Source organism: Bubalus kerabau, chromosome 14, assembly GCF_029407905.1.
Source record: "Bubalus kerabau isolate K-KA32 ecotype Philippines breed swamp buffalo chromosome 14, PCC_UOA_SB_1v2, whole genome shotgun sequence".
Taxonomy (NCBI): Eukaryota; Metazoa; Chordata; class Mammalia; order Artiodactyla; family Bovidae; genus Bubalus; species Bubalus kerabau.
Genome location: NC_073637.1, coordinates 26,906,666 through 26,931,450, shown reverse-complemented (window position 1 = coordinate 26,931,450; position 24,785 = coordinate 26,906,666). Strand labels below are relative to the sequence as shown.

At 39.8% G+C, this 24,785-nt stretch overlaps 1 protein-coding gene across 1 annotated transcript in view; it reads left to right on the top strand.

Moving 5' to 3' along the window:
* NSMAF (neutral sphingomyelinase activation associated factor) overlaps positions 1-24,785 on the top strand; it is a 131,249-nt gene that overhangs the window by 15,489 nt on the left and 90,975 nt on the right. The gene's annotated exons all lie outside the window — the stretch shown is intronic.

Sequence of the window (24,785 nt, the reverse complement as noted above, 5' to 3'; positions counted from 1 at the left end):
GGTGGATCTCAAAGGCCTTACGCTTAAGTGGAAAAATCAGACAGGAAAGCTGAATGATCTCACTTTTATGTGGCATTTTATGGACTTGAGTCTGAGTGAACTCCAGGAGTTGGTGATGGACAGGGAGGCCTGGCATGCTGCGATTCATGGGGTCGCAAAGAGTTGGACACAACTGAGTGACTGAAATGAACTGAACTGAACTGAAAGTTAAAAAAAAGAAACACAAACTCATAAGAGCCAGAGGAGAAATGTGAAGGTGGATGAAGTGTAACTGGTGAAGTTGATCAGAAGGCATAAATTTTCAATTACATGATAATAAAAGCTTGAGAATATAATATGCAACATGCTAACTATAGTTACCAATAGAGTACTAAATATTTGAAAGTTGCTAAAAGAGTAGATCTTAAAAGTTCTCATTACAGGAAATAAAAAGTGTAGTTTTGTGAGGTGGTTGTCTGTAACTAAAATGATTATTACAACAAATTTAGTTACAGACAACCACCTCACAAAACTACACTTTTTATTTCCTGTAATGAGAACTTTTAAGATCTACTCTTTCAGCAACTTTCAAATATTTAGTACTCTATTGGTAACTATAGTTAGCATGTTGCATATTATATTCTCAAGCTTAAAGTGAAGAGGAACTAAAAAGCCTCTTGATGAAAGTGAAAGTGGAGAGTGGAAAAGTTGGTTTAAAGCTCAATATTCAGAAAACGAAGATCATGGCATCCGGTCCCACCACTTCATGGGAAATAGATGGGGAAACAGTGGAAACAGTGTCAGACTTTATTTTTCTGGGCTCCAAAATCACTGCAGATGGTGATTGCAGCCATGAAATTAAAAGACGCTTACTCCTTGGAAGGAAAGTTATGACCAACCTAGATGGCATATTCAAGAGCAGAGACATTACTTTGCCAACAAAGGTTCGTCTAGTCAAGGCTATGGTTTTTCCTGTGGTCATGTATGGATGTGAGAGTTGGACTGTGAAGAAGGCTGAGCACCGAAGATGCTTTTGAACTGTGGTGTTGGAGAAGACTCTTGAGAGTCCCTTGGACTGTGAGGAGATCCAACCAGTCCATTCTGAAGGAGATCAGCCCTGGGATTTCCTTGGAAGGAATGATGCTAAAGCTGAAACTCCAGTACTTTGGCCACCTCATGCGAAGAGTTGACTCATTGGAAAAGACTCTGATGCTGGGAGGGATTGGGGGCAGGAGGAGAAGGGGACGACAGAGGATGAGATGGCTGGATGGCATCGCTGACTCGATGGATGTGAGTCTGAGTGAACTCCGGGAGTTGGTGATGGACAGGGAGGCCTGGCGTGCTGTGATTCATGGGGTCGCAAAGAGCCGGACACGACTGAGCGACTGATCTGAGCTGATCTGATGTCAGATCTCAATAAAACTGGAGAAAAACAAAGGACATAAGGCAAGCAAGAATTCTGTAGATAAAAGAAAAAAGAATTCTGTAGATCAAATGCTTTGAAATTCTGAAAGAAAAATTGTAACTCTATAATTCTATTTCTTTTCATTCTATTTTCTTTCAAGAGTGAAATCGAAATAAAAACATTGCAGATATACAAAAGCTGAATTAGCATCACCAGCAGACTCACACTATAAGAAATATTAAAGGAAACCCTTTAGGCAAAATGAAAAGAATACCAGATGGAAATCTGGATCGACGCAAAGGATTTTTTTAACCAGGCTGTCCTATTTTATTTTATTTATTTCTTTTGGGCTGCATCACACTGGCATGTGGGATCTTAGTTCCCTGACTAAGGATCAAACCTGTGCTCCCTGCAGTCTAAGCATGGAGTCTTAACCACTGGACCACCAGGGAAGTCCCTACAAGAAGGATTGATGAGCACAGAAAACAGAAAAGAATTTTCTGTTATTTAAATCTCTTTTCAGAACAATTGACTATTTAAGTAAAAATATTAGAAATGTAGTATGGGATTTATAACATAGGGAAAAGTAGAATGTATGATAAAATAGGACAGGACTGGGAGGGGAGAGATGAAAGTACACTAGTATAAAGTTATGCTTCAACTGACCTGGGACGGAGGACCTTCTTATGACACCAGACTTTCAGAGCTGCACTGAACCGGCTCCAGGCAAACTGAGATCCTCAATCACCCTCTTCCATCAGGCGCATAATGTCACAGAAAGGTAGCTCTGCCAGAGCCAGACTGGTCTCTCTGCTTGACCTCTCTGTGCCTCAGTTTACTCATCTCTAGTCTCAGGAGCCTTAATGCCTTCTTATCATTGTTGCTACAGGAGTTTAACTATGTGATGCATGTGAAGTTTGGCACATACTAGGGATTAATAAATATTAGTTATTATTATGACCTGATTTGCTTTGGAGAAAAATCAAAGTTATATTGTAGAGAATGAATAAGAGAAAACATGGACAACAACCAAAGAGATAATTTAGTAGGCTACTGTTGGAGAAGACTCTTGAGAGTCCCTTGGATTGCAAGGAGATCCAACCAGTCCATCCTAAAGGAAATTAGTCCTGGGTGTTCATTGGAAGGACTCATGTTGAAGCTGAAACTCCAATATTTTTGCCGCCTGATGTGAAGAGCTTACTCATTTGAAAAGCCCCTGATGTTGGGAAAGATTGAAGGCAGGAGGAGAAAGGGATGACAGAAGATGAGATGGTTAGATGGCATCACTGACTCAATGGGCATGAGTTTGGGTAAACTCCAAGAGTTGGTGATAGACTGGAAAGCCTGGTGTGCTGCAGTCCATGGGATTGCAAAGTGTCAGACACAACTGAGTGACTGAACTGAATATAGTAAACAGACCAGAGATGATGAGAACCAGAACTGGGACAATGACTTTAGTGTGGAAGTAAGCAGAAGGACTTGAGAGAAAGTAGCACCCACCATGTGCAGTGGTTCCTTCTTTCAGTAAATACTCATTGAGCTCTGACTGGGTGTCAGGCACTGTGCTAAGGCAATAAGGGCACATGTCCTGAACAAGAGACTTTTATCTGCACCAAATATTAGTTTATAGACTCAAACCATGAATACCTTTTCTCCTCTGTGTGTTAAATTTTTTTAAAATATAGAAACAGGCAGCATTTAAAATCAAAATATGAAAACATTTCTAATGCAAATTAGAAAGACCCATATGAACCATTGTCTTAGCAATTTTTCTTATATGATAAAATTATTGTATTTTTTAATTCATAAAGCACATGATAATATTTGATATTGCCTGTGAAGATTTTTTTCTACATCAGGAGAAACTATCATTAAAGATAGGATTTTTTTTTTAATATATACAAATAGAGCTTATTTACAAAGTTGAATGGACTCACAGACTAGAAAACAAACTTAATGGTTATTGAAGGGGAAAGGGGGCAGGGAAGGGTAAATTAGGAGTTTGGGATTAGCAGATATACACCACTGTATATAAAATATATAAACAACAAGGGCATACTGTACAGCACAGGGAACTATATTCAATATCTTATAATAACTTATGATAGAAAATATGAAAAAGAATACATATGTGTATGAATCACTTTGCTGTACACCTTAGAGTAACACAATATTGTAAATCAACTACACTTCAATTTAAAAAACAGAAGATTTTTTTATTCATAGCTTTTAAATTACATATTTTTAAATTTTAGGAAATATACCCTGTGATCCTTTCCTATTGTTCTAATACTTCAGAGAATTTGTATAGGCCCATGGGGTCGCACAGAGTCGGACACGACTGAAGTGACTTAGCAGCAGCAGCATGAACACAAATTTGGTTCACAGAGCTCTGCCTGCCTGAATTCAGGTTATAATTAATATCCCACCTGTGTATAATATTGCTTTTGGCATTTTGACAAATGCTTTATGATTCAAGAAATATAAAGATTAAAAGGATCAGATTTTGTGTGTCTTTTTAGCCTGTGTTGGGTTTTTTTAAGTCCAAAAGACCTACTTATTTTTAAATTCTTATTGTTCAAATACATTTATTTTTTGTTTCTTACAGGATATATTTTATTCTCAAATAATGCTGAAGGAGTGCTCACAAACTTTTTCAATTCTTGAGGGAAGTAAATGTTATCTGAAGTATTATGGACAAAGCTGCTGGTACTTTGCAGCAAAAGAGGAAGGAAGTGGTAAGGAAAGTGCAGAGTGGGGCTTTATTTTTAAAAATGTATAGCATTTAGATTTAAAAGTATGCACACAAAGCATTTCATTTTCTATCACATTTTCTACCTTTAGGCTGGGATGGCCTTACTTCATATATAGACACGCTAGACAACCAGACCTTCACAGGAAGGAAGGAAATATAAGATCAGATGTTAGATTGAACATAATGACAATCCAGTTGTCATATTCATGTTTATTGAGCAACCATCTAAGTCATTGGGTTTTCTGCTGCCAGGACTAGAGATAAACATAAGGCACAGTTCCTTCTCTCCAGAAGCTTCCTGTCTCCCCGGAAACAGAGCCCACCATCTCCTGAGGCCGTTGACAGGCAAACAGCACCCCGAAGTCTTCACACAGAAGGGGGATTCTCTGCAGGATTTTAAAAAAAGCACTTAGATGAACTATTTCACTTTATTACAAGTCAGGGAAAGGACCAGTTACAGGTAATATAAGAACAGAGATCCCCATAGCTCTCTTTTAGGGTCACTATTGATGCTCCATGTAGCACTCACAGGTTTCCTGATTGTTTTGCAATATCATACATTGATACACGTAAAGCAAAATTATTTCACTCAGAGAAAAGTGGGACAGTTTCTTTCTTTACAGCCATGTGTACTGTGAAACTAGAAGTCAAGACCACTTAAATTACTCTGTTTTCAATAAAGGCACCCAAAAGGAGCAGTGCACTCAGTCGTTCAGTCATGTCCGACTCTGCGACCCCATCGTTACAGCTGCAGCCCGCCAGGCTCCTCTGTCAGTGGGATTTTCCAGGCAAGAATACTAGACTGTGTTGCCATTTCCTCCTCCAGGGAAAAGGAGCAGTAGCCTCTCCCATTTCTTCAGAGTCCCAATTCTCTTCACCAGCAAAGAACCACTTCCCACTGCTTACAGATGAGGAGTCATAGCAAAGAAGCCTTATTCTGCTTTAAGAGCCAAACAAAGATGTTCCTCTGAGAAGGAAGTTGCAGAGCCTAAGCCTGTGAAACTGCATCTTCGATGCCAGGGTGCAGAGGCTCCACCCCTTCCTCTGTCTGCTATGCAATGAGTCCTAAACAATGTTGGTGTCCCCCAAGATCCATGTGCTGAAATCCTCATCCTCTCTGTGATGGCATGGGGGGACGGCAGGTCAATAGGTCATATGAATGGAGCCCTCATGAATGGCATTTGGGCCCTTTTATGGAAAGTCAGGAGAGCCTTCTTCCCTTCTCTCCTCTCTGCCATCTGAGGGGACCTGCAAACCAGGAGGCAGGCCCTCACCAGACACTTGGTCTTCCAGCATCTTAATCTCAGACTTTGCAGCCTACAGCGCTGTGAGAAGTAAAGGTCTGTTGTTTCAGCCCCCAGTCTGTGGTAGTCAGCCCAAGCTGACCATGGGGGCAAAATCATCTCCATTTCATTCTCCTCACAAAAGAATTCCGATTGTAGTGCTGCAATGCATATATATCAATCATGCCATCTAAGAGCAATGGTAAGGGTACTTCAGTGAGCAATGAGATCTGCTTCTAAAATCTTACAGCCCAAAATTATATATTTATTCTTTCTAGGGTACATAATTTGGAGATGTGGGAAAGGCAAGAGTAAAGAGGACATGAAAAGCCCTGTTTGTCCTGAGACTTTTAATGTATCTTTCTTTAATGCTCAAAACCAGCTTTAATTCTTTAAGAATGTTTAATCCTTTTTTTCCCTACTGAATGTATTCAAAGCTCTAAGTCAAAAAAGACCTTTAGATTTCACAAGGTCTAAGATTATGAAAACACATTGAAAACACATTAATGCATCAAATGTCTATAGAGGATTAGTGCACATCCCGTGTTAGTTTAGTGCCATCAAGTGGACTAGCTAAAGAAGTACCATCTCTGAATGCTTTCATTACAGTCTGATTTGTAGACACATGCCTGGAGGCCCCCAGTTTTCAGCCCCACTTACGCCTGGAGGCATTTACTGAAAATGGAGTAAATTAAGGAAAATCTTGACTTTTAGTTTCACAATACATATGGTTATAATAAAAGAAATTGGCCCACATTTTCTACAAAATTTGATTAAACAGATTGTCATTGTCAACAAATTTTGTGAGGAATCTTTCTGTCTATAGCACTTATGGTAAAAAAAAAAAAAAGACTATCAAACTTCAGAAAAGTCTTAAGTATTTATGATTCTAAAAATTAAATACTTGAACACACTAGATCATTAAGTATTTTTGTGTCACTCAGAAATTGTCATTTGCCCAAAAGCAGGCTGTATGGATATCATATTCTTTCTTTTTTAAATAAATAAATGTATTCATTTAACAAGTTATTATAAAAGTTATGTGACCACTACCTACATTATGAAATAGAATATTCCCTGAACCCCAAAAGGCCACTGGTTGCCCTTCCCTTTTGTCTATAATTAACTTCAAACTGAGTATCTTTAAATAAAATATTTAAGTTTTGCCTAAATAAAATCACAAGATATGTGGTATGTGTGTATGAGATTACCTTCTTCCCCATAACCATGGATTTTTAAGATTGTTCTACATTGAAGGGTATATAATGATCACATTTTTGTTGCTACATAATATTCCATTGCATGAATTATTTATCCATCCTGCTGTTGGTGGACATCTCAATGCTTCCAAGTTGAGGATACCATGAATAATTCTCCGTTGAATGTGTTCATTCATGTGTTTCAGCGCCTCTCAGCATACAGTTCTGAAGATGTATGGGAAGGGTGTACACATAAGAGAGGGTTTGCTTTGTCTTGGAGGATATATATGTTCAGTTTTACTAACCAAGTGCCAACAGGTTTTCTACAGAAGCTGTATAAATTTACACTTCCACCAGTGATATGAGGCTTCTTGGTGGTCCATATCCTGACCACAGTTATTATTGACAGGTCTCTTTTTCATTTATTTTGAACAGTTTGCTGTGAGCTCGTGATTATTTCTTTTTGGTTTTAGTTGGTGTTTCCTTGATTATCAATGTGGTTAAGAATATTTTCATGTTTCATGACCATTGTGATTTCCACTTTTTCAGTGGTTTGTCTCATGCTGGTTTTTGGAGTGCTTCACATATTCTGGCATGACCTTTGTCACATATATGAGTGGATATCTTCTATTTTGTGATTTGCCTTTTCAGTCTCCTGTGGTATCTTGATGAGTAAATATTAATTTTATTATAGTCTATTTTAATGATTTCAGTTTCATATTTTGTTTTTAAAATTCCAAAGTAATGTCTTATCACCAGTTATATTTGACTTAAGCACTTGGCTAGGTGGATGTCTGCTGGATTTTCCACTGTAATACTCCCTTTCTCACTGAACAGGTAATATCTTGGGGGAGATAATTTGAGACTAGGCCTACTTCTCAAAATTTTGTCAATCAGTTTAGCACCCAGCAGTTTTCTTGTCTGTGACATTTGTTACTGTGGTATTTGCCTACTGGGATTCTCTATTTCCCACTTTTTAAAAAACTTATTAGTTGGAATTCTACTGTGAGAAGAAGCTGTCTCCTCTTTGATTGATTAATTCAATTATTTATTTACATCAAAAATCACTTTTGCTATATTGTGCTTGTTAAAGAGAGTGACTAGAACCAGCCCTCAAGAGGAGGGGATTACACCATGGCATAAATTCCAAGAGGGAGGGTCAACAGGACCCTCTTCAAGTTGCCAAAAATGCCAGATATCCCTTTAAAAAGTACCCACCATATTTGACCTTTAATATTAATGCCATCTGAAATAAGAATTTAAAAACTACTGTATTAGTTAGTAGTCAGTACAGTCCTGCAATCAGGAATCATTTTTTATACCTGGGGCACCATATAAATTATCTTTTTTCCAAATAAAAACCAAACTATGCACAAGTAAGTTGGTAATAGCAATCATTTTTAGTCCAGCACAAGGATTAAGAGTCGGACATAAGTGGATTAAAATCCATGTTCTGCAGTCGGTACAAACTAGTTAACTTCTCTATACCTCAGATGTTCATAAGTCAAGTAGGAATGCTATTAGAATGCTATTAGGATCTTCTTCTAGGGTTACTGGGTCTTTCCAGGTGGCTCAGCGATAAAGAATCTGCTTACCAATGCAGGAGACATGGGTTCTATCCCTGGGTCAGGAAGATCCCCTGGAGGAGGAAATGACTTCCTACTCCAGTATTCTTGCCTGGAAAAATTCCATGGACAGAGGAGCCTGGGCTCCTGTCCACGGAGTCACAAAGAGTCAGACACGACTGCGTGACTGAGCATACACTCACACTAGAGTTATTGGACTGGGCATTTGTCTTTTGGGGTATGTCTAACATCTATGTTATTTCTATTTGAAGGAATCCTGTTGTTTGTGGTTCTGTATTTACCCTTGAGAATTATTACTACTACAGTCTCAAAAAACTTTTTATTTGCCCCATTTTAAGGCTGTTGTGGGACAAGGCAATGGCACCCCACTCCAGTACTCTTGCCTGGAAAATCTCATGGACGGAGGAGCCTGGTGGGCTGCAGTCCATGGGGTCGCTGAGAGCTGGACATGACTAAGCGACTTCACTTTCACTTTTCACTTTCATGCATTGGTGAAGGAAATGGCAACCCACTCCAGTGTTCTTGCCTGGAGAATCCCAGGGATGGGGGAGCCTGGTGGGCTGCCCTCTATGGGGTCGCACAGAGTTGGACATGACTAAAGCGACTTAGCAGCAGCAGCAGCAGCAGCAGCAAGGTTGTTGTAACTTCTTCAGATTTCCATCTTCCTTTTTATGTGTCTGTCTTCAATGGGGCAAGGATCTGATTTATGTCCACAACACTTGGAAAAAGCCCTGGTTTACAATTATTGGTGATCCCTATATTTTTGTTAAACAAGTGAATGAATGAATAAATGAGGCAGAAGGCATAGATTTACTTCAGTGTTATCTGTGTCAGCATCAGGAGCAAACTTTGAATTGAAAACCAACCTAAAACGTTTGACCTTTTCAGTGAAGCACAAATATACATAGAACAGCATTTTGTACCGTATTATAACTGAAACTGTTAAACCATGGCACGTTATCTTGTCTTTTCCCATTCCCACCAGAGCATGGAGGCAGAACTTCTCGGCAGTTTCCCACAGCAGCCCTGAGACCAGACTGAAACATGCGGTCAGTTTTTGTTAAAGTCCTGAGGAAATTACAGCTCAGAGCAAAACTCCCAATGACATTTTGGATGTGGTCACTCTGCTGTGTGAACCTGTGGGCACGAGACCTTGGGTACTCGAGGTCTCCAGCTGGACTGCCTTCTTGCTGCTGTACATGCATGTCCTTGCTTAGAACACAGCTCCCTCCGTGAGGAAGAAGCCCTTGTTTCTACACCAAACAAGAATGTCCTCAGTGATGCAGATGCCCCAGAGTCCAAACCTGAGATTCCCAAAGACGCGAAGGTGACTTAGCCAGCTCAAAATCAACCTCCAGGGCCTCAGTTCCGGGTCAGGATATTCTAACTCCAAAGATGGCTCACAGTAGGAACTTCATTTCTCTTCAGTGGACACCCAGGATGACCACAGGGTGGGATCTTAGTTTGTGGATTCGAAAGGACAATTTTCTCATTATCATAAGAGCCAGCAGTTACTTAGGTGTGCTGAGACTTTATAGACAGTAATTACACTTAGTCATCACAGTAACTTTTTGAAGTCAGTAGTATTCTGCCATATACTCAGATAAGGAAATGGGTATGCTTATTTAACTTGCCCCAAATTATATACATAATGAGTAGCATAAATGTGTATCTGATGCTGAAGTCTAACTTACTGCCCAACATTAGTGCAAGGGCTATACCCATGAATTAGCCAGGCCTATAAGATAGTCAGAAAGGTCTCATTTCATTCCCCTGAGGTATCAGGGAAAACCCCTAGAATTGGAGCTGGACACACCTGGTTCAAGTCTAACTATAACTTACCAAGAGTGTGGTTATGCTAAACAAGATACATAAACACTAGCTTACTGTGTGGATTAAAAGAGATAGTGCAAGCAAAGGGCCTATAGTGCTGGGTCCACTGTAGGTATTTAATAAATGCTAACTGTAACGTTATAACAGAATTACTTCCTGATTTCTGTTCTCACTGGGCCCATCTGCATTTCCACACATTTGGAAAAATTCACATTTAATATACTTACTGAGAAATGTGTAATGTAATTTTAAATCCATAAAAATATGATATTTTAAATTATGACACAATCATATTCTTATAGGTCAGTTGACCTTATAAATTATTGTATAAACTGAGGCACCTAAGAGCAAAAGAAAGCTTTATTACACTGATATAAAAAAAATACTTGCAGTTACAGGCTATAATTATTTTACTGTTTTTGGAATAGGCAACAATAAAAAGAAAAAAAAATTGTTGACTTCTGGGTAGTGATTTTAGGTAACTATACCCTTACTCTGGCAATAATATATCTATATATGGAAGAAACAATGTTTGTTTGAGAGATTTGTAAGCAAGTCTTGTATAAATATCTACACTTCTCCCACATACTCATCATAGCTACCTTACATTTCTATTTATAAGAACACACAGGGTTTTCTTTGTTCTTTTGAATATTCTTTATAGGTTTAATGACATTTTTGCTGTAATAACCTATAATGGAAAAAAATCTAAAAAAGAATATATATACATATACATAATTGAATCAGTTTGCTGTACACCTGAAATTAAAACAACATTGTAAATCAAATATATGTCAATAAATTTTTTTTAATTTAGTGACATTTTGGGATGAACTAGATACAGTATTTCCTTCACTCTTCACCTAACACTTACCCTTAGAAAAAAGTGCCCAGACACAGATAGCAGGGGCTTATTGTTCCAGTCGAGGAGTGGCTTTAAAACAATCTTAATTGCTATTAAGAAGAAAATATTCAGATAAACTATTTAAAGTTGTACTTTCATAAATATTGTTTAACATTTAATGGATTTAAAGCTTACTATCTATTCTGTAAAGTATCCTACTTACCAGGATTTTCCAGCCAGTTAATCTTTTTAAAAATTTTTTATTTTATATTTGAGTATAGTTGATTAACAATAGTGTGATAATTTCAGGTATACAGCAAAGTGATTCCATTAGTATCTATTCTTTTTCAAATTCTTTTCCCATTCAGTCTGCTACACAACATTGAGCAGAGATCCCTGTGCTATACAGTAGGGCTTTATTGATAATTTTTAAATATAGGAGTGTGCACATGTCCACCCCAAACTCCCTAACTGTTCCTTCCCCCTAGTTACCCTAAGCTTGTTCTCTAAATCTGTGAATCTATTTTGTAAGTAAGTTCATTTGTATCTTTTCTTTTTAGTTTCTGCTATTAAGTGATATTATACAATATAACTCTCTCTCTGTCTGACTTATTTCAGTCACTATGACGATCTCTGGGTCTGCCATGTTACTGCATGTGGCATTATTTCACTCTTTTTAATCAGGCCAATTCATCTTGCAGGGCACACTAGGTTGTGTCATCCAAAATTACACATTTTACTGAGTCTTTTACTGAGATTATTTGTTTATGAAAGTTTAGATTCTTGCTTAAAATTTCTTTGAGAATTCTTCAAGTACTGCAGCCACATTCTCTGAGATTTTTGATTGTATTATAGCAGAAACAAAGTAATTTAAGTATTTTTCTCAATACAAAGTTGATAGATACTCACTGTAGAAAGTACCGATGTATAGAAAGAGAAATTTCCTAATATTTATAATCCCACCAAGGATAACTGCTTTTTTTGGAATATTAATTGCTTTACAGTGTTGTGTCAGTTTCTGCTGTACAACAAAGTGAATCAGCTACACACACACACACACACACACACACATATCCCCTCCCTCTTGGACCTCCCTCCACCCCACCCCCATCCCACCCTTTAGGTCATCACAGAGCACTGAGCTGTGCTTCCTGTGCTTTATAGCAGCTTCCCACTAGCTAGCTATTTCATATATCATCATGTCAATCCTCATCTCCCAGTTCGTCCCCCCCACCTCCTGAGTCCACATGCCTCTCCTCTATGTCTGCATCTCTATTCCTGCCCTGGAAATAGGTTCATCTGTACCATTCCACATAAATGTGTTAATATGCAATAATTTGTTTTTCTTCACTTATAACACTTACCCTTACACATATTTTTCTATGTATGTAAAAGTATTTTGTAAAATAGGCTCATATCTGTTATTTTATAGATTGCTATTTTTATTCAACAAGATATCATAAATATCATCCCATGTCAATAAATATTCACCTACTAAAACTATTTTTTACTAATTAAAGAGTATGTCATAATGGGTCACTTTTAGTTTCAGCTCCAACATGTAAAAGTCATCATTCCTATTTTTTTGAAAGAGCTTTGTAGAGATACAGTTGATACACAAAATCATCTGTTTAAACTGTACAATTTAGTAATTTGTGATATGTTTACAGATATGCACAACCATCACCACAGTAAATTTTAGAATTATTTTTATCACTCCAAAAAGAAAAACTCTTTAAGCTTTAGCTGTCACACTCATAACTCCCTAGATTTCATTCCTGCTACCCCACACAGTGGCGCAGTGGTCAAGAATCTGCCTGCCAATGCAGGAAACACAGGAGAGGTGGGTTCGATCCCTGGGTGGGGAAGATCCCCTGGAGAAGGACATGGCACCCCACTCCAGTATTCTTGCCTGGAGAATCCCATGGACAGAGGAGCCTGGTGGGCTACAGTCTGTGGGGTCTCAGACAGTCAGACACGACATGCACACACACACACACACACACACACACACGCCACACAGCCAGTACCACTAGCCATGAGCAACCACTAAGCTACTTTCTGTCTCTACAGATTTTTGTGTTCTGGCCATTTCACAGAAATGCGATCACATAATATGTGGTCATCTGCTGAGGACTTTTTTCACTTTTCAGCATTCGTTCATGCACAGCATGTATCCATACTTCCTTTGTTTCCATGGTCAAGTAATACTCCATTCGTGGATGTGACACATTGTGTTTATTCATTCATCAGTTGGTGGACACTGGAGCTGTTTTCCCATACAGGTTTCAGTTTGGATATGTTTTCATTTCTGTTGAATCTATACCTGGGAGTGGAATTGCTGAAATCATATAGTAACTCTATGTTTGATCATTTAAGGAACTGTCAGACTCTTCCAAAGTGGCTGCGCCAATTTACATTCCCACCAGCTGTGTATGAGGATTTTGATTTCTCCATATCCTTTCCTACACTTGTTATTATCTGATTTTTTGATTCTAGATATCCTAATAGGTATAAAGTAGTATCTCACTGTGTGTTTGACTTGCATTTTCCTGATGGCTAATGATGTCAGGCATCTCTGGGCTGTGCTTATTGGCCATTTATATATCTTCTGTGGGCTATTTACCTTTTCATCATCAAGTTATAAGGGTTCTTTATATTTTCTAGACACTAGGCCTTTCCTAGAACATAATTTACAAATACTGTCTCTCATCTGTGAGTTGTCATTTTACTTACATGATGGCGTCCTTGAAGCACATGGTTTTAATCCCGGTGAAGTCCAGTTCACCTCATTTTTCTTTTGTTATTTATGCTTTTGTTGTGATATCTAAGAATCCTTTGCCAAATTCAAAATCATAAGTTTACCATTGTGTTTTATTATAAGCGTTTTATAGTTTTAGCTCTTACATTTAGGACTTTGATCTGTTTTGAGTTTACTTTGATATGGTGTAAAGTAAAAATCTAACTTTATTCTTTTACATAATTTGTTACCCAACACCATTTGTTTAAGAGTATTCTTTTCTCATTGAATAGTCTTGGCCCCCTTATAGAAAATCAGCTGACTATAAATGTATAGGTTTATTGCTGGACCCTTAATTCTTTTCTACTGATCCATATATATGACCTTTCTCATGTCAGTACCTCACTGTCTTGATTACCATTGCTTTATATTAATTTTGAAATTGGGAAGTATGCGTTTTCCTTCTTTCTTCTTTTTCATAATTGTTTTTGGCTATTCTAGGCCCTTTGCAATGTCACATGTTAGAATTAGTTTGTCAATTTCTAAAAAGTCAGCTGGAATTCTGATAGAGATTGCACTGAATCTGTAGATCAGTTTAAAGAATATTCTCATCTTAACAGTAAATCTTCCAGTCCATAAACATGGATGTTTTTCCAATTGTTTAGATACTCTGTCAGTATTTTCTTTCAGTAACTTTCCTTCAGTATGGTTTTATTATAGTTTTCAGAGTATATGGTTTCTAGTTTTTATATAAATTTATTCCAAAGTATGTTCCTTTTTGATATTTCAAATGAGATTTTTTTCTGAACTTCATTTTATTATTCATTGCAAGTATATAGAAATACAACTGATTTTGACATATTGATCTCATAACCTGCAACCTTGCTGAATTTGTTCTATAAGCTGAATCTTAACAAATTATTAAAGTTATTAAGAAAAATTAAAGTATAATAAAGCATATTTTTAAGCTTTTCATACATTTGCTGAATTTCCCTAGAGAAGTAGTACACTAGTTTGTACTCTCACCAGAAATCCAGTCCATCAAAATTAAGTTTTAACTTGTCGTCGTCTTTATAAATTAAAAAGGTAAAACAATTTCTAATTTTGATTTAAACTTGCAATTTTTAGATTACATCTGTACTCATTGGCTCAACAGTAAAGAATCCTCCTGCCAATGCAAGAGACAAAGGTTTGATCCCTGGGTCAGGAAGATTCCCTGGAGGAGGAAATGGCAGCCCACTCCAGTATTCTTGCCTGGAAAATCCCATGGACAGAGGAGCCTGGTGGACTACAGTCCATGGTGTCGCAAGAGAGTTGGACTTGACTTAGTGATTCAATGACATCAATACTCATTTAAGTGATGCCTTCCAGAAAATAGGAGCCCAAATGAAATCAGGAACACACAGTCATCATAGCGTGGTCCCCCGACAGCACAGTCCCAGCGTTGTCAGTTGTTCTTTTTGGTGTTTAAAAGCCCATGTTATCAAGACAAGCTTCCTACTATAACTCTTCTATCTTTTATATAATTTTTGGACAATAATACAGACTGTAATGATATTTATGAGGCTTCTCACAGTGTCAGTAGATTTCCACCAGTCCCTAACTGCACACCAATCTGGTCTTTCTGTATTATCCATTGCTGCTTGACAAATTAACCTCAAAGTTTAGTGACTTCAAGCAGCATTAATCACCTCATGGCTTCTGAGGGTCAGGAATGTGGGAGCAGCTGGGTGGTTCTGTCTGTCTCAGGTTTCCTCATGACGTTGCAGGCGAGCTGGCTGCGTGGATTGCAGTGATCTGAAGTCCATTTCAAGGAGGCTCACTCAAGTAGTTAAAGCTGGGATGCACAGTTGCTGCTGAGTTGGAAGTCCTGTTTCTTCCCCACATGGCCTCTCATCGGGTTGTCTAGTTGTCTTTAAGACCTGGCAGCTGGATTCCTCCAGAATGATGAGTGATGAGGGGTTTGGGGTTGAAGAGGGGGCAGAGAACTTGAGATGGCAGCTGCAGTCCTTTATATAACCTGACCTTATCACTTGTGCTCTATGTTATCGGTCACAACAACTGAGGGAACTAAACAAGGCTGTGAGCACTAGGAGAGGGGCATCACCGGACCCCTGTGACAGAAAGAATCATACCGCTTATGAATTATGATTTATTGTTCGTTGCTTAGTCATGTTGGTCTGTTTGAAACTCCATGAACTGCAGCCTGCCAGGCTTCCCCATCCTCGCATATCTCCTGGAGTTTGCTCAAACTCATGTCCATTGAGTTGGTGATGCCGTCCAACCATCTCATCCTCTGTCACTCCATTCTTCTCCTGTGATTTATAATCAGAACATTCATTTAGTCTTCATCCCTATTTCTGGCCCAGAGCTCCTAAAACCCTTGGAATTTCCTAAGAAGTGCCATAAAGGTATCTTTTGTTCTGTTCAGGCAGTGACTTTTGGAAAGCCCCGAAGTAACCTAAGCATGAGGGCTGGTCACCAGAGGAAGCAATTATGTTATTAGAGGATTGGAATTTACAGTCACACCCCCATGTGTTGGCTACCACACATTCCCCAACCCCTCCAGGGAACAGTCAGGCAGATTGAACTGTTATCAGTGGCCAGTGTTTTAATCAATGACGCCTGTGTCATGAAGCCTCCATGGAAACCCCAAAGGACAGTGCTGGGAGAGCTTCCAGGTGGTGAACACATAGGTGTGTGGGGAGGGTGGACTGCTCCACATTCCTTTCTCCATATCTTGGGCTATGTGTCTCTTACATTTGGCTGTTCATGAGTTAAACCCTTTATTAATAAACTGGTGACCTAGTAAGTAAAGAGGGATTTGTTGAAACCCTCAATGGCTTCCCTCGTAGCTCAGACAGTAAACAGCCTGCCTGCGATGCAAGAGACCCATGTTTGATCACTGGGTTGGGAAGATCCCCTGGAGGAGGAAATGGCTACTCACTCCAGATTCTTGCCTGGAGAATTCCATGGACCAAGGTGTCTGGAGGGCTATAGTCCATAGGGTCGCAAAGAGTCCGACACAACTGAGCGACTAACACACTCTCAATCTATAACTAGTTGATCAGAAGCACAGGTAACAACCTGGATTTGCAAATGGCCTCCGAAGTTGGGTCAGTGGTGGGATGGGGAAGGGGAGAATCTTGTAGGACTGAGCCCTTACCCTGGGGGATCTGAGGCTGTCTCTAGGTCAACAGTGTCAGAATTGAGTTGACTTTCAGGACATCCAGCTGGTGTCTAAGAATTGCTTGGTCATGCAGAAAGAAACCATGCATTGTGATTGGGGTCAGAATCTCATTCCTCACCAAATATTTGTTGTTGTTCAGTCGTTCAGTTGTGTCAGACTCTTTGTGACCCCATGCCAGCATGCCAGGCTTCCCTGTCCTTCACTATTTCCTGGAGTTTGCTCAAAGTCATGTTCATTGAGTCAGTGATGCCATCCAACCATCTCATTCTCTGTTGTCCCCTTTTCCTCCTGCCTTCAATCTTTCCCAGCAAAGGGTCTTCTCTAATGAGTCAGCTCTTTGCATCAGGTGGCCAAAGTATTGGCACTTCAGCATCAGTCCTTCCAATGAATATTAAGGACTGATTTCCTTTAGGATGGACTGGTTGGATGTCCTTGCAGTCCAAGGGACTCTCAAGAGTCTTCTCCAACACCGCAGTTTGAAAGCATCAATTCTTTGGTGTTCAGCCATCTTTATGGTCCAAAAACTAGCAAGTCCTAATTCCTGGAACCTGTGAACATTACCTTATATGGCAGAGTCTTTGCAGATGTGATGAAGTTAAGAGTCCTGAGGAATTTCTCTGGTGGTCCAGTGGTTAGAGTCGGCCTTGCAAAGCAAGAGACACAGGTCCGATCCCTGGTCATGTAACTAGGATCCCACATGCTGCAGGGCAACCAAGCCCACACACTGCAACTACTGAGCTGCACACCACATGAAGATCCCAGATGCTGAAACTAAGACCTGATACAGCCAAATTAAACAAATATTTTTTTAAAATCCGGAAATGGGAAAATTATTCTGCATATTCCAGGTGAATGACACAAATAAATTCCATCACAAATATCCTTGTGAGAGAGTGGTAGATGGCATTTTCACAGACACACAGAGGAGAAGGTAATATACATGTGAAGCAGAGACAGAGTTGAAGATGTGGCCCCAAGCCAAAGTAAGCTAGGAGCCACTAGAAAATGGGAGGGGCAAGGAGCGTGTTCTCCCCAAAAGCCTCCAAAGGATGCATGGCCCCACCAACACCTTGATTTTGACCCAGTGATACATTTCAGACATCTGGCCTCCAGAGCTATGAACAGATACATTTCTGTTTTAAGTCACCAAGTCTGCAGGAAATTGTTTTAACAGCCACAGAAATCTAGTATAGCCATCTTAGAAGTTGGCTACCACACATTCTATATCCTCAAACATTTTCCAAAAGATTCTTTAAGCAACTGTTGTGAAATTTCCCTTTAAGCATTTATCTTAGATTACGTGATTCAACACTACAACTTGCGTGCATTTTCCAGCCATTATAAGTAAAAATTATTTTCACACACAAAATAAATATCTTATAGGCCAAGCAATAAATATCACATTCAGCAGAACATATTTAATTTGGCAGAGCACTTGCTGGTTTAGAGTACAGTTTGGTGCGTCAAAGCTCAGGGCACAGAGCAGGATTCATTCTGCTTCTAGCTGGTTTCAACATTTGAATTTTGAGGTGATAGAGTTGAGTATATAACAGCATAATCTGAAGCTGACTGCCATTGAGTACTTATGGAAAAAACTGAGCACTTTTCTCTTCTATTCCTCCAAGTGAAATCAAATGATAGAAATACATTAAGATAATATTTTATAATAGCAATGAGCATGAGAAGTATCAACAGCATATGAGAGATATCAACAAATCGGTGGACCATGTAAAGGGAGGGAGCATATTGTCAGGTGACACAGCAGAAGGATCAGCCATCAGGACTGTGCTCCGAGGATGCTGCAGGACAGGTGGAAGCCACATGCCTTCTGGAGCTTGGATGAGTCTCTAGGCTCAGAGTCAGAAGACCTGATGGAGGACGGGAGTTAAGAGCCAGGGAATTGATAAAAGTTCTGGTACACAAAGGATGGGCTTCCCAGGTGGCTCAGTGGTAAAGAGTCCACCTGCAGTGCAGGAGACCTGGGTTTGATCCCTGGGTTGGGAAGATCCCCTGGAGAAGGAAATGACTACCCACTCCTGTATTGTTGCCTGGAGAAGTCCAGGGACAGAGGAGCCTGGCGGGCTACAGTCTACAGGGTCACAAAGAGTAGGACACAATTGAGTGACTAAACACCACCAACCACAGAGGATACACCCTCTAGTTCACCAGCCTACCTAACCACTCAAAGTATTTAGGAAATTTAGCATTTAATTCTGGGGAAAAATCCAGAATACTACTAAAAATATGAATGTTTCCTGGAGAGTTTTAAAGTTCCTAGTGTGGATTTTGGCTGCCTAGCATAAATATCTAATCTCATTTTGGCTTTTGGGGGTCCTTAAGCCTTCTCTTGACTTCCCTGGTGGCTCAGATGGTAAAGTGTCTGTCTATAATGCGGGAGACCCGGGTTCAATCCCTGGGTGGGGAAGATCTGGAGAAGGAAATGGCAACCCACTCCAGTATTCTTGCCTGGAAAATCCCAAGGACAGAGGAGCCTGGTGGGCTACAGTCCATGGGGTCGCAAAGAGTCGGACACGACTGAGCAACTTCACATACAAGCCTTCTCTTAAATAAGAATGTCGATCATGAATCACTAGAAATAGGAGAAAACCCAGCAGCATAAAAATCAAATATAAAGACAGAAAATTTAGAAAACAGAAAGATTTATAAATGCATTTTTAGTATACTCAGGAAGAACTGAGATATTATCACCACAGAAAAACAGAACAGTATGCTATCAAAGAGAATAATCAGGAACAAAATAAGAGCTCTTGGAAAAGAACTTCAATGTTAATAGTAAAGGCAGAATTTGTAAAGCATAATAAATGGATAAGGATATGCCTATACAAATAGAAAATGAGAGAAAAGAGGCATAAAGGATCAATTGACTATGGAAGGTTAGTAAGTAGAGAAAATATCCCAGGAAGTAGAACAAAAAAGACTAGAAAACAGGAGAAAAAATATAAGAAAATTAAAGGATCATTTTCTTAGGCTTAGCATCTGAATAGTAAGTCCAGAAGGGCAGGATCTACCAGTTGAACAGGTCCATGGAATAAGGGGAAAACATCTACACACAATGCTGTAAAATTTAGATCATGCAGGATAAGAGGTCGTTTGAGTTTTGCCAACCCAATAGTAAGTGCCTCTGAAGAATGAGTCTAAAGGATGGGGAGGATCAGGGAAAATTGTTGCTTGTGTCAAAGCTGTTATCTACTATTTGATACTGTCCATGAAAAATTAACCAGTCAATCTAAGAAATAAATGGAATATTTTATTGGAGCCAAGTTGAGGATTATGACTCGGGAACAGAGTCTCAGAAAGCTCCAAGAACTGTTACACCCACAAGAGATCAAGAAACAGTTATATAATTTTTCTGAGACAGAGGGCTATACACCAAATGATGCATTATTGACAGTTTACACAATCCAGTTCTGGCCCCTTACATGATCAAGGAGGAATGTTATCCTTTAGGTGTTGTCGTGTTGATGCTGGCTGAGCAGGTATTTCTGCCCTTGGGGGAAGGCTCAATGCATAATGCAGATATACAATACACAGTGGTGGGGGGAGAGAGCCAAAAGGAAGAGGAAATATTTTATGTTTAAATTTTTCATGTCTTACCACAAAATGTGAATTTTATTTCACACTACTTTACCATATGCGTGTATTATTCTGGGAGACCTTTTAAAAATATTTACAAACGTCATTGAGAAAAGCTGTCTTTGTGGAGGATATCTGAAGGACACAGTCTAACCCTTCCTCTACTCGTATCGCTGGACCAAGGTCAGAGTGCCCTAGTGTTGGTTATGGTGGCCATGTTGCTTGGGCTCCCCACCCAGAAAGCTACTCACTGAGCTGTGATGATCTTTCTTGAGATCTTTTCTATAAGAGGCAGCCCTGAGTAATTCATTATTGTGTTTACAGTAGATATTTTTAAAGACATTGTTCAGTCCACTGCTCCTGTCCTCCTGATAAGAACCGCCAAGAAAACATTTTCTCTGGACTTAGTGCCGAAAATAAATGTGCTTCTCCTAAGCCCTGATTAAATCTTCTCTTATGATCACTGACTCAGCTAAGACACCACATTTCCTTCCCTGTGTTACCATCTCAGAGTATATTTTTAAAGTCACAGCATTTGCTACAGTGATTGTAACCTGCCCCCACAGAACTTTCCTGTCCTTTGCAGACAGTCACACTTTGAGTCATTATTCTTCATTTGCAAAGCTGAGCATCATTCTGCTGCAGTCTATTGCAAACAGAACTGTTATTGTTTGGGTTAGCAGGTCTTAGCAATCACCGCAAGCTGAAATGGATGCAGAGGCCACAGATGGATGTGTCATAACAGCTTTAAACCACCAGGAGGAGCTCTAAAACAGACTACTGGGGACTATTAGACCTGCTGGCAAGGAGGGGGAAATAATACATTGTCTACAGATGGAGAGTTTAAACCACGTTAAAACTTAATAAAGAATTACAGAGGGGTTGAGGGAATTATCACACTAAAAAGTCTCCAGAAGACAAAATACAGGTGCCTAAAGGCATTAGGTTAGTTCTGTCTTTGGATTTTTTGTTTTTAAGAGAAAAAAATACACAAGAAACTGATTGAATTAGTGAAGCCAAACAAGTCATGAGATTGTAAATGAGAGTAAATTTACACAGAGCCTCTCAACCCCTCCATCTGCCAAAATATTTCTTTCAGTGGAATCAGCCTTTTGGATGAGTTTTGGAAAAAGATTCAAAAGATGCTGAAAGTTTCCTTAACTCAGAAATATCTTTTCTGATTAACTCCTGGTACCTGACCTTAAGAACTTTAATTATGTCTTAACATTCTTAATGTCTTTGAATTAAAGGCTTTACCTTAACTTGGAGGGCTAATATTGATGATTGCAAAGATTAGCTTGAATGGCTTAATCTTCTGCTTTGCATCACCATGTGGTAGGAAGGAAAGGCTTTGAAGATTAACCTGACAATGACTTTATTTACGGGAGAAGACCAGGTGTAGAAAGCTCTGGGTGTAGAAAGTTCTGATACAACCCTACAACTGGAGGCTTGTATCAGGAAATCTGCCAGGAATGGGGGCATCTGTGGAAAGAAAACGGTCAGCCACAAAGAAACAGCAAAGAAGGTGACTCATCTCCCAAGGGGGCTTCTTTGCTCCAGGCCAACAGACAGCTCAACCGTCAGAAATAGGTTTTCTCACGGTTCTGGAGGCTAGAAGGTCAAGACCAAAGTGTCATGCGCTTCTGATGCCGCCTTCTACCTGTGTCTTCACGTGTACGTGTCTGCATCCAAATGTCCTCTTTTTTTATTATTATTTTGTATTGGGATATAGCCACTTAACAACGTGATAGTTTCAGGTGAACAGCAAAGGGACTCCGCCATACATGTACATGGATCTGTTCTCCCCCAAACCCCTCTCCCATCCTGGCTGCCACAGAATATCAGATGCTCCATTAGTTTTTGACCAGGGAATGCACAGGGACCAGAGAGTATCATATCTCACTTTATTTTTTTAATTATGAAAGTATCGTAACACATTTACAGGAGACTTGGAAAATACAGAACAAAGTTACATATAGTTCCACTATATACTACAATTATTTTTATTAAATAGGTAAATTGGGCTTCCCAGGTGGTGCAATGGTAAAGAATCTGCCTGCCAGTGCAGGAGATGCAAAAGACTCAGGTTCAATCCCTGGGTTGAGAAGATCCTCTGGGGGAGGAAATGGCAACCCACTCTAATATTCTTGCCTGGGAAATCCCATGGACAGAGGAGCCTGGTGGGCTATCGTCCGTGGAGCTGCAGAGTTGGACATGCCTGAGCAACTGAGCATGCATGCATGACACAGACAAAAAACGTAAAATCAAGATTTTTAGTTAGAGTTTCAATATCAAACTCTTAAAAATTAATAGAACAGACAGAAAAGTAGATGGATATAGTTGACCAGAAAAGCATTATGAACCAATTCAACATAATTATGATTTATACAGTTTTCACACAACAGTAGGATATGCATTCTAGTCGAGTTCCCATAGACTGTAAACTAGGAGACACTGCAACATATCCAGGACAAATGTCCTCTTTTTATGAGGACCCTGGTCATGCTGTTAAGGGCCTACTCTACGCACTCATTGTAACTAAAGACCCCCATCTCCAAATATGTTCACATCACAGATAGTAAGGGTTAGAACTTCAAACACTGAATTCGAGGGGGCTGCAGTGCAGCCTGTAACACTGCCCTTCTCTCCAGTGGTGCCCAGTATTTCTTAAAATTCTGCTGGGCAGTGGAGTGGCCATGAGGCAGTCGGTCAGTCGGTGGAGGGGGCTTGAATTTGGGAGTCAGGCCTGTACTAGTCTGCTGGCTTGACCATTTCCAGCAGTGTGAACTGGGGAATTATTTAGCCTATTCTTAGCCTTGGTTTCCCCATTTGTAAAATAAGGCTAAAAATACTCCCCTTGGCAGGCAGCAGTGAAAAGAGGACAGAGATGATTAATGTGGAAAAACGGTCACAGCAATTCTCAGGTGTGGACCAAACCCCTCTGAGGCCCCCACTCCCCTGGAGAGAGGAGTCCAGTCCTGCCACAGCCAACAAGGCCTGTGAGACCGGCTCCCAGCCCCCAGCAGAGGTGAGAGGGGCCCAGTGCCTGTGGAATGTTAGATGCTATGAAGAAGAAAGCCCCCAAAAGATAAAATAGGGAGTCAAAAACTATGGCATGTTTACTTAATAAACCGATGCTTTAAATACTCATGTACAGTGCAAGTGTGTGCACAACCTCAGCTGGAGCTAGGTATCTAAATTTGAGGCTTATGTGAATTTGAGGCCACAGATCGCCACAGGGGATGTGTGTCTGTTTGACTCTTCTGTCCACTTTTTGATTGGGTTGTTTGTTTTTTGGGTATTGAGCTACCGGAGCTGCTTGTTCATTTTAGCAAAATAGATAGCCAGTGGGAATTTGCTGTATGACTCAGGGAATTCAAACCCGCGCTCTGTGACAACCTCGAAGGGTAGGCTGGGGTGGGAAGTGGGAGAGCGGTTCAAGAGGGAGGGGACAAATGTATTCCTATGGCTGATTCATGTTGATGTACAGCAGAAACCAGTACAATATTGTAAAGCAATTATCCTCCAATTAATTGATAAAAAGAAATTTTCTGGACAGGTATCAGGAATTCGGAGAATCTGTGGCTGGAGAAGCAGAGTTCTATGGACAGGAGCCTAGGTAACTAGAGAACGCGAAAGGCAGGAATGAAGTGGGAGCGAGAACAGCTTTTCCTAGTTTGTGCCTCGAATAAATCACTGAAGCCGTTCTCAGTTTCTGGCTCTCTAGTCAAGATTTAAGTTGCATGGAAGGTGGATCAAGTTTGGGTCGTGTGCCCAGCCATCAGCTTGGCAAGGCAGAAACATCTGTCTAACAAGTTCCACCAGATTAAATTCAATGGGAGATGAGATCGTCCTCAAAAGGCAATGAGTATTCTATGGCAAAGAGGCAATGGATGCTGATTGCCAAAAATCCACAAACACCTTCTGCGTTTGTGTCCTCAATTATCTGGAACCCAACATCGTAATGATTGTTATAATGCAGTTATTATTAAATCATATGCTTTTTCATCCATAGCTTCTCACTCAGAGTAGACCACTAATCCAATTTTTTTTAAAAACAAGCTTTTGTATTTTCTCTTAACTGCTAACTTATGAGACAGTAGATATGCTGTGACAGGGCTTAAGTGAATGAGCATTAAAAAAAAAAAATGGCCAGTGGTACAAAGACATCAGTGAGTTCCAACCATCAGCCTCCATCTGGATCACCATCAAGCCGGCGTCCTTGTGGCTGAAGGGTGTGCAGCGATGGAGTTATTCAATAGCCCTTTCGGGCCAGCGCTGTGTTACAGTCCATTGAGCTCCTGCGTGTAGCTAGTGAAGCCAGAGTGTTGAGGGAATCACCAGCTCAATTAACTAGCATTAAAATACTGTACCTCT